This window comes from Perca fluviatilis, chromosome 11 (genome assembly GCF_010015445.1).
Source record: "Perca fluviatilis chromosome 11, GENO_Pfluv_1.0, whole genome shotgun sequence".
Taxonomy (NCBI): domain Eukaryota; kingdom Metazoa; phylum Chordata; class Actinopteri; order Perciformes; family Percidae; genus Perca; species Perca fluviatilis.
This window is the reverse complement of record NC_053122.1, coordinates 801,449-814,069: the sequence shown is the minus strand read 5'-3', so window position 1 is coordinate 814,069 and position 12,621 is coordinate 801,449.

Genomic DNA, 12,621 nt, shown 5'->3' with positions numbered 1-12,621 from the left:
TGATTATATAGGTTATTTATCACGTTAAAGGGGTGAAATGATTATATAGATTATTTATACGTTAAAGGGGTGATAGAATGATTATATAGGGTATTTATCACGTTAAAGGGGTAAAATGATTATATAGGTTATTTATCACGTTAAAGGGGTGATAGAATGATTATAGGGTATTTATCATGTTAAGGGGAAAATGATTATAGGGTATTTATCACGTTAAAGGGGTGATAGAATGATTATATAGAATTATTTATCACGTTAAAGGGGTGATAGAATGATTATATAGGGTATTTATCATGTTAAAGGGGTGATAGAATGATTATATAGGGTATTTATCACGTTAAGGGGTGATAAATGATTATATAAGGTATTTATCACGTTAAAGGGGTGATAGAATGATTATATAGGTATTTATCACGTTAAAGGTGATAGAATGATTATATAGGGTATTTATCACATTAAAGGGGTGATAGAATGATTATATAGGGTATTTATCACGTTAAAGGGGTGATAGAATGATTATATAGGGTATTTATCATGTTAAAGGGGTGATAGAATGATTATATAGGGTATTTATCATGTTAAAGGGGTGATAGAATGATTATATATGGTTATTTATCATGTTAAGGTGATAAATATTATATAGTATTTAACGTTAAAGGAATGATTATATAGATTATACGTAAAGGTGATAGAATATTATATAGGGTATTTATCAGTTAAAGGGTATAGAATGATTATATAGAATTATTTATACGTTAAAGGGTGATAGAATGATTATATAGGGTTATCACGTTAAAGGGGTGATAGAATGATTATATAGGGTATTTATCACGTTAAAGGGGTGATAGAATGATTATATAGTTATTTATCACGTTAAAGGTGAAGTATAGGTTATGTTAAAGGGGAATGTATATAGGGTATTTATCATGTTAAAGGGGTGATAGATGATATATAGGGATTAGTTAAAGGGTGATAGAATGATATATATTTATGTTAAGGGGTGAAGAATGATTATATAGTATTTATCATGAGGGTGATAGAGTTATATAGGGTATTTATCACGTTAAAGGGGTGATAGAATGATATATAGGGTATTTATCATGTTAAAGGGGTGATAGAATGATTATATAGGGTATTTATCATGTTAAAGGGGTGATAGAATGATTATATAGTATTTATCACGTTAAAGGGTGATAGAATGATTATATAAGGTATTTATCACGTTAAAGGGGTAAATGTATATAGGGATTTATCACGTTAAAGGGATAAATATATAGGGTATATCACGTTAAAGGGGATAGAATGATATATAGGGTATTTATCACGTTAAAGGGGGATAGAATGATATATATTTTATCACGTTAAAGGGTGATAGAATGATTATATAGAGTTATACGTTAAAGGGTGATAAATGATTATATAGGGTATTTATAAAGGGATAAAGTAATGGGTTTATCATGTTAAAGGTGATAGAATGTATATATATAAAGATAGAATGATTATATGGTGTTATCATGTTAAAGGGTGATAGAAGATTATATAGGGTATTTATCATGTTAAAGGTGATAGAATGATTATATAGGTTATTTATCATGTTAAAGGGTGATAGAATGATTATAGTTATTTATCATGTTAAAGGGGTGATAGAATGATTATATAGGGTATTTATCATGTTAAAGGGGTGATAGAATGATTATATAGGGTATTTATCACGTTAAAGGGTGATAGAATGATTATATAGGTATTTATCATGTTAAAGGGGTGATAGAATGATTATATATAGGGTATTTATCAGTTAAAGGGGTGATAGAATGGTTATATAGGGTATTTATCATGTTAAAGGGGTGATAGAATGGTTATATAGGTATTTTATCATGTTAAAGGGTGATAGAATGATTATATAAAGTTTTATCATGTTAAAGGGTAGAATGATTATATAGGTATTAATGTTAAAGGGTAAAAAGAAATTATAGTACATGTTAAAGGGTGATAAATTTATATATTTATATAGGTAAATATAGGGTATTTATCGTAAAAATTAAAGATTTATACGTTAAAGGGTGATAGAATGATTATATAGGGTATTTATCACGTTAAAGGGGTGATAGAATGATTATATAGGGTATTTATCACGTTAAAGGGTGATAGAATGATTATATAGGGTATTTATCACGTTAAAGGGGTGATAGAATGATTATATAGGGTATTTATCATGTTAAAGGGGTGATAGAATGATTATATAGGGTATTTATCACGTTAAAGGGGTGATAGAATGGTTATATAGGGTATTTATCATGTTAAAGGGGTGATAGAATGGTTATATAGGGTATTTATCATGTTAAAGGGGTGATAGAATGGTTATATAGGGTATTTATCATGTTAAAGGGGTGATAGAATGATTATATAGGGTATTTATCATGTTAAAGGGGTGATAGAATGGTTATATAGGGTATTTATCATGTTAAAGGGGTGATAGAATGATTATATAGGGTATTTATCATGTTAAAGGGGTGATAGAATGGTTATATAGGGTATTTATCATGTTAAAGGGGCGATAGAATGATTATATAGGGTATTTATCATGTTAAAGGGGTGATAGAATGATTATATAGGGTATTTATCACTGTTCCTTAAGGTCTCCTAATGGGGTATGTAACATTGGTTGGGCTGAAAATTGCCCGAATGCTATTTTATTAGGCCCTTAACTACCCTGTGAATATGGCTCTATTTGGGACAAGAGCTTTTCTTCCAAATATGGTATGCTCATGAATATTCAGAATGAGCTGCGCGCTGATTGGTTTGAGCAAACCACATAGAAACACATGGGAGACTCGGCAGCAGGCCTCATATTTCAGACACTGATAGTTATACATTGTTTGTCGGGCTATTCCATTACAAAATTCACTTCTGAAACTTTTTATGCGAGAAATCAACTATGTAAAGCTCAAATATGGGCCGCTTTACGAAAATGGATGGCTAATTGCAAATTTTGTCCGACTGTGTGTCGAGTTCAGCGCCGGTGCTGCCTGTGTAGCTGCCTCGCCGCCCGGCCTGCCTTCCTTCACAGACCCCGGCCTGCTGTGAGGAACTTGGAGCTCCGTCACGACTGGCAGCCCACAGCACTCCATACCCGCAAGTAGCGACCGTCTTGGGCTAATGGACTACCAAACACCGCTGCTCTGACAGAGCTCCAGGGCCTGCAGCTCCCCTCTTCCTGCTAGCTAAATGCCCGGTGTGTGTGAGTGAGAGCGCGGTCAGCGAGCTTGTTACGCCAGCATTCTCTTACCACAGGTTCCAGTTAATCTTTTAATGTGTGTAATTATAATTTCTCACATAAAAAAGTTTCAGAAGTGAATTTTGTAATGGAATAGCAGAGATCTGCGTGACCTAGATTCAGAAGACTACCTGATCTCAGGTCAGTTGTGTAGTATGTAAATGTTCTACCTGATCTCAGGTCAGTTGTGTAGTATGTAAATGTACTACCTGATCTCAGGTCAGTTGTGTAGCCTATGTAAATGTACTACCTGATCTCAGGTCAGTTGTGTAGCCTATGTAAATGTACTACCTGATCTCAGGTCAGTTGTGTAGTATGTAAATGTACTACCTGATCTCAGGTCAGTTGTGTAGCCTATGTAAATGTACTACCTGATCTCAGGTCAGTTGTGTAGTATGTAAATGTACTACCTGATCTCAGGTCAGTTGTGTAGCCTATGTAAATGTACTACCTGATCTCAGGTCAGTTGTGTAGCCTATGTAAATGTACTACCTGATCTCAGGTCAGTTGTGTAGCATATGTAAATGTTCTACCTGATCTCAGGTCAGTTGTGTAGTATGTAAATGTACTACCTGATCTCAGGTCAGTTGTGTAGCCTATGTAAATGTACTACCTGATCTCAGGTCAGTTGTGTAGCCTATGTAAATGTACTACCTGATCTCAGGTCAGTTGTGTAGTATGTAAATGTACTACCTGATCTCAGGTCAGTTGTGTAGCCTATGTAAATGTACTACCTGATCTCAGGTCAGTTGTGTAGTATGTAAATGTACTACCTGATCTCAGGTCAGTTGTGTAGCCTATGTAAATGTACTACCTGATCTCAGGTCAGTTGTGTAGCCTATGTAAATGTTCTACCTGATCTCAGGTCAGTTGTGTAGCCTATGTAAATGTACTACCTGATCTCAGGTCAGTTGTGTAGTATGTAAATGTACTACCTGATCTCAGGTCAGTTGTGTAGCCTATGTAAATGTACTACCTGATCTCAGGTCAGTTGTGTAGCCTATGTAAATGTACTACCTGATCTCAGGTCAGTTGTGTAGCCTATGTAAATGTACTACCTGATCTCAGGTCAGTTGTGTAGCCTATGTAAATGTACTACCTGATCTCAGGTCAGTTGTGTAGCCTATGTAAATGTTGGGGCGTGACCGTTCTCTTAATACACCCATGGGCTGACAAAGGTTGCGGTTTTTGGGAGGTTGACGTCAACTTCCAGCTTTGTTGAGATTTGCCCGTTTTCAGCGGTAGTTTCAAAATATGAGATTTTCACAGTAAAGGGGTGTCAGTGGGACTTAGAGCTTCTATGTATGTCCTGTTTACCCACCGAGCTGTCGGTATTACACTATGAAATCGGTTTTTGCATTCCATCACCCCTTTAATAAACCAATCACAACTCATCAATAAAACATACGCCAAGTCACCTGTCTAATATCAACCAATCAGAACTCATAGGGAGGCTCACCTGTCTCATATCAACAAATCAGAACTCATAGGGAGGCTCACCTGTCTCATATCAACAAATCAGAACTCATAGGGAGGCTCACCTGTCTCATATCAACAAATCAGAACTCATAGGGAGGCTCACCTGTCTAATATCAACCAATCAGAACTCATAGGGAGGCTCACCTGTCTCATATCAACCAATCACAACTCATAGGGAGGCTCACCTGTCTCATATCAACCAATCAGAACTCATAGGGAGGCTCACCTGTCTCATATCAACCAATCAGAACTCATAGGGAGGCTCACCTGTCTCATATCAACCAATCAGAACTCATAGGGAGGCTCACCTGTCTAATATCAACAAATCAGAACTCATAGGGAGGCTCACCTGTCTAATATCAACCAATCACAACTCATAGGGAGGCTCACCTGTCTCATATCAACCAATCAGAACTCATAGGGAGGCTCACCTGTCTCATATCAACCAATCAGAACTCATAGGGAGGCTCACCTGTCTAATATCAACCAATCAGAACTCATAGGGAGGCTCACCTGTCTAATATCAACAAATCAGAACTCATAGGGAGGCTCACCTGTCTCATATCAACAAATCAGAACTCATAGGGAGGCTCACCTGTCTCATATCAACAAATCAGAACTCATAGGGAGGCTCACCTGTCTAATATCAACCAATCAGAACTCATAGGGAGGCTCACCTGTCTCATATCAACCAATCAGAACTCATAGGGAGGCTCACCTGTCTCATATCAACCAATCAGAACTCATAGGGAGGCTCACCTGTCTCATATCAACCAATCAGAACTCATAGGGAGGCTCACCTGTCTCATATCAACCCAAAAAGGAGATTTTATTCTTAGTGTTAAAAGGTTCTTTACTCGACATTCAGAACTTTAAAATAGCAGAAACTGGACTTGAGAACGTAACGTTGAGAGTTAAGTGAGGAGCTTTCAGCCGAGCAGCATGGTCTTCATCAGAGGATCTGTCATCAAACAACCTTTTATTTATTACATTTCTTTTTAAGTTATGCAAATTAGTAAAGTAATAATTACAATAGAAACATCTTTATAAAACAGTAAACATTCCTCATGGTTTCACTTCTATTTTAACACCAAATATTCAGACCTAAACCCTACTTTACAGTCCTCGGTGCTGATCCAGAAAGAACATGGGCAGAATCTAGTAGAACCAAAGACTTTGATCAGGGGACGCCCCTCAACAAAAAACCCATTGGTGGGGTCGCCCCCCAACAAAAAAGCATTTGCCCGGGGGGGCCTCCCAGAACAAAAGAATATTTTACGTGAGATCCTCAGAACAAAAAAAAATTTTTTTGAACACCCCAGAAAAAAAAAAATTATTTTTTAAACAAAAAAAAAAAAAAAATTTTAAAAACAAAAAAAAAATAATTATAAAAAAAAAAAAAAAAAAAAAAAATAATATAAAAAAAAATTAAAAAATATTAAAAAGAATTATTTATAAAGAAACTAAAATTTTATTAATTATTAAAAATAAAAAAAAAAAATTAGCGTAAGTCTCAGAACCAAAGATCATTGATCAGGTGACGTCTCAGAACCAAAGACCATTGGTCAGGTGAGATCTCAGAACCAAAGACCATTGGTCAGGTGAGTTAGCAAACATTGTCGTAATCTCACAAAAAAGATCATTGTAGGTGACGTCTCAGAACCAGAGATCATTGGTCAGGTGACGTCTCAGAACCAAAGATCATTGGTCAGGTGACGTCTCAGAACCAAAGATCATTGGTCAGGTGACGTCTCAGAACCAGAGATCATTGGTCAGGTGACGTCTCAGAACCAAAGATCATTGGTCAGGTGACGTCTCAGAACCAAAGATCATTGGTCAGGTGACGTCTCAGAACCAAAGATCATTGGTCAGGTGACGTCTCAGAACCAAAGATCATTGGTCAGGTGACATCTCAGAACCAAAGATCATTGGTCAGGTGACGTCTCAGAACCAGAGATCATTGGTCAGGTGACGTCTCAGAACCAGAGATCATTGGTCAGGTGACGTCTCAGAACCAGAGATCATTGGTCAGGTGACGTCTCAGAACCAAAGATCATTGGTCAGGTGACATCTCAGAACCAAAGATCATTGGTCAGGTGACGTCTCAGAACCAGAGATCATTGGTCAGGTGACGTCTCAGAACCAAAGATCATTGGTCAGGTGACGTCTCAGAACCAAAGATCATTGGTCAGGTGACATCTCAGGCCCTGTTTACACAAATACACTTGTGTGTGTGTGTGTCTGTCTGTGTCTGTGTATCTGTGTGTGTCTGTGTGTGTGTGTCTGTCTGTGTGTGTGTTTGGTGTGTCTGTGTGTGTGTGTGTCTGTTTGGTGTGTGTGTGTGTGTGTGTGTGTATGTGTCTGTGTGTGTGTGTGTGTCTGTTTGGTGAGTGCGTGTGTGTCTGGTGGCAGGACTTACACCAATAGTGGGCGGGGCTTATAGCACTAGTGGGCGGGGCTTATAGCACTAGTGGGCGGGGCTTATCCTCTATTCAGCAGGACAAAGACAGAACGCCAGCAGAGATACTGAACCCTCTGCGTCAGAAACACAAAGTGACTTTTCTTCATCGTTCACTCACCGAGACTTATAGTTAATATATATTATAAATATTAATAATATTATAATATATATATATATTTATATATAAGGTGTAAAGATCCAATCACAGTGATTTAAATCAGTGGTTCCCAATCACACATTAGACCCCCGACTATCATCCCAAAAACATACCAAAAGTCAAAATATTTCAAGAAAAAAAGCTGAGTAAAGTTGATAATATTTCAAAAAACTTTGACTGCAGTAGGGTTACTATGTGGTATCATCAGTGTGTGTGTATAAGTACTTTTACTGCAGTAAAGTAACGGATTACTTCTTCCACCTTTAGAGGAAACCGACCGTTGACATATTTAGTTTCATCTGTAACTTACAAACATTACGCAGCCAAAGTCACATCACTTAATATCAATGTCAATATTCGGACTTTTCTCGTTGAAATAATCAACTGTTTAGACTCAGGCTGATGTAAAAGTCCTGCGAGGCGCCTGTAGAGGGCGGGCTTAAGGCCCGCTGCCAAAGTTACGTACAGCAGGGAACAGGTCCCAAGAACAGGAACAGGTCCCAGAGCAGGGAACAGGTCCCCGAGCCGGGAACAGGTCCCCGAGCCGGGAACAGGTCCCAGAGCCGGGAACAGGTCCCAGAGCAGGGAACAGGTCCCAGAGCAGGGAACAGGTCCCCGAGCCGGGAACAGGTCCCAGAGCAGGGAACAGGTCCCAGAGCAGGGAACAGGTCCCAGAGCAGGGAACAGGTCCCCGAGCCGGGAACAGGTCCCAGAGCTCGTCCCGTTCCACGCCAGCACAGCAGCTCTGGGTCAAGGTCCCGTCGGCAGTTTCTGGGGCCCGGTGATCTTTGAGACCCTTCACCTAAAGACAGACATGTGTGGACCCGGCCCTGTCCAACATGTCCCCTAAATCCTGACACCGTCTAGTTTCACACGACGCCAACATGACCCTCTACACACACACCCAGCTCCGGCTTTTATCGGTCAAACGTCTGTCAGAACATCTGTTTGGCCCGGCTCGTTTCAATCAAGCTTAAAAATCATCTTTTAACACCAACCAGTCCACAGTGCTAGCAGCTAGCCTGCACGAGCTAGCCCTTCAGTTTTTTTTTTTTTTTACCCATAATCCCCCAGGGCGTGGCGTCAACTGTGTGCGTGTCTGTCTGAGCGCGTCCGTCGTACCGATAAAGCTCAGACTGCCTGAGCCTGCAGCGTCAGTGAGAGAAAGGTTTTTGAATCCTGCTGCGCTGTGATTGGAGCGTCAGTAACAAAGGTTTTTGAATCCTGCGCTGTGATTGGAGCGTCAGTAACAAAGGTTTTTGAATCCTGCGCTGTGATTGGAGCGTCAGTAACAAAGGTTTTTGAATCCTGCGCTGTGATTGGAGCGTCGGTAACAAAGGTTTTTGAATCCTGCGCTGTGATTGGAGCGTCGGTAACAAAGGTTTTTGAATCCTGCTGCGCTGTGATTGGAGCGTCAGTGAGAGAAAGGTTTTTGAATCCTGCTGCGCTGTGATTGGAGCGTTTTAGGCGGGCTGCAGCGGGATGCAGCCCACGCCCACCCCCCCCTCGTGGCACAGCATGGGCGTCATGAAGGTCCAGCGGCCCGTGTCGGGGTTGTACGTTTCCACGGAGCCGAGGTTGGACTGCCCGTCGTACCCCCCCACGGCGTACAGCCGGCCCGACGTGGCGACCAATGAGACGCGGCTGCGGCGCGTGTTCATGGCGGGCAGCTCGCTCCATTGGCCCGTGGCCGACACGAACACCTCGGCGCCGCTCAGGAAGCCCGAGCCGTCGTACCCCCCCACCACGAACATGCTGCTGCCCAGCGCCGCGGCGCCGTGGCGACAGCGCTTGTTCATCATCGGCGCCGCCGGGTGCCAGCGGTTGGTGTGGTGGTTGTAGGACTCCACCTGCAGGACGATATAACATGGTTATTACACGGTTATTACACACTATATAACATGGTTATTACACGGTTATTACACACTATATAACATGGTTATTACACGGTTATTACACACTATATAACATGGTTATTACACGGTTATTACACACTATATAACATGGTTATTACACGGTTATTACACACTATATAACATGGTTATTACACGTTATTACACACTATATAACATGGTTATTACACGGTTATTACACACTATATAATATGGTTATTACACGGTTATTACACACTATATAACATGGTTATTACACACTATAATAACATGGTTCTTACACACTATATAACATGTTATTACACACTATAATAACATGGTTATTACACACTATATAACATGGTTATTACACGGTTATTACACACTATATAACATGGTTATTACACGGTTATTACACACTATATAACATGGTTATTACACACTATATAACATGGTTATTACACGGTTATTACACACTATATAACATGGTTATTACACACTATAATAACATGGTTATTACACACTATATAACATGGTTATTACACGGTTATTACACACTATATAACATGGTTATTACACACTATATAACATGGTTATTACACGGTTATTACGATATAACATGGTTATTACACACAATATAACATGGTTATTAACACTATATACATGGTTATTACACGTATACACATTTACAGTATAAACCGATATACCATATTACACACATAACATGGTTACACATTAGGTATTCACGGTATTACACACAATAACATGTAACACGGTATTACACTATATCAAACAGTTAAGAACTACAGGATTAAATATATAAGATACAGGTATTAACAAACATGTTAACAGGTTATCACACTAATAAGTACATAAACGTATTACAACAAAATGGTATCACGGTAAATATATACCGATAAGGTACACATCAGATTACAAACTATATAACATGGTATTACACACTATAACAATAGGTATTACACAAAAACAGACGATACACACTACGGTCACGGATTAACTATATAACACAGGTTAACTTAACAGTTAACACGATTCATAACACTTAAGGTTATAAACTATACAGGTTATTACAGTATTCACATATATAACACGTTATTACACGTATAAACTATATAACAATACAGATTAAAAACTATATAACAGGTTATTACACACTAATAACACGTTATTAAAGGTTATTAAACTATATAACACGGTATACACGGTTTACAACTATATAAACGTATTAAACGGTTATTACACTATATAACACATTATTACACGGTTATTACACACTATATAACACGGTTATTACACGTTATACACACTATATAACAAATTCCGTTATACACACTATATAACATGGTTATTACATATTACACAATATAACATGGTTATTACCACACACTATATAACATGGAACACGTTATACACACTATATAACATGGTTATTACACGGTTATTACACACTATATAACATGGTTATACACACTATAATAACATGGTTATTACACACTATATAACATGGTTATTACACGGTTATTACACACTATATAACACGGTTATACACAGTTATTACACACTATAAGTATTACACGGTTATTACACATATAACACGTATTACACGTTATTACACACTAATAACATATATTACACACTATATAACACGGTTATTACACACTATATAACACGGTTATTACACACTATATAACACGGTTATTACACACTATATAACAGTTATTACACGGTTATTACACACTATATAACATGGTTATTACACGGTTATTACACACTATATAACATGGTTATTACACACTATATAACATGGTTATTACACGTTATTACACACGATATAACATGGTTATTACACGTTATTACACACTATATAACATGGTTATTACACGGTTATTACACACTATATAACATGGTTATTACACGGTTATTACACACTATATAACATGGTTATTACACACTATAATAACATGGTTATTACACACTATATAACATGGTTATTACACGGTTATTACACACTATATAACACGGTTATTACACAGTTATTACACACTATATAACATGTATTACATACACACTATATAACACGGTTATTACACGGTTATTACACACTATATAACATGGTTATTACACACATATAACATGTATTACACACTATATAAAGGTTATTAACATAATAACATGGTTATTACACACTATATAACATGGTTATTACACGGTTATTACACACTATATAACACGGTTATTACACAGTTATTACACACTATATAACACGGTTATTACACGGTTATTACACACTATATAACACGGTTATTACACGGTTATTACACACTATATAACACGGTTATTACACACTATATAACACGGTTATTACACACTATATAACACGGTTATTACACACTATATAACACGGTTATTACACGGTTATTACACACTATATAAAACATTATTACACATTATTACAATAACACGGTTATTACACACTATATAACACGGTTATTACAGACTATATAACACGGTTATTACACACTATATAACACGGTTATTACACGGTTATTACACACTATATAACATGGTTATTACACACTATATAACATGGTTATTACACACTATATAACATGGTTATTACACACTATATAACATGGTTATTACACACTATATAACATGGTTATTACACGGTTATTACACACTATATAACATGTTATTACACACTCTATAACATGGTTATTACACGGTTATTACACACTCTATAACATGGTTATTACACACTCTATAACATGGTTATTACACGGTTATTACACGGTTATTACACACTCTATAACATGGTTATTACACGGTTATTACACACTATATAACATGGTTATTACACACTCTATAACATGGTTATTACACGGTTATTACACGGTTATTACACACTCTATAACATGGTTATTACACGGTTATTACACACTATATAACATGGTTATTACACGGTTATTACACACTCTATAACATGGTTATTACACGGTTATTACACACGATATAACATGGTTATTACACGTTATTACACACTATATAACATGTTATTACACACTATATAACATGGTTATTACACACTATATAACATGTTATTACACACTATATAACACGGTTATTACACGGTTATTACACACTATATAACACGGTTATTACACGGTTATTACACACTATATAACACGGTTATTACACGTTATTACACACTATATAACATGTTATTACACACTATATAACATGTTATTACACACTATATAACATGTTATTACACACTATATAACATGTTATTACACACTATATAACACGGTTATTACACTTTTATCACACACTATATAACACGGTTATTACACACTAT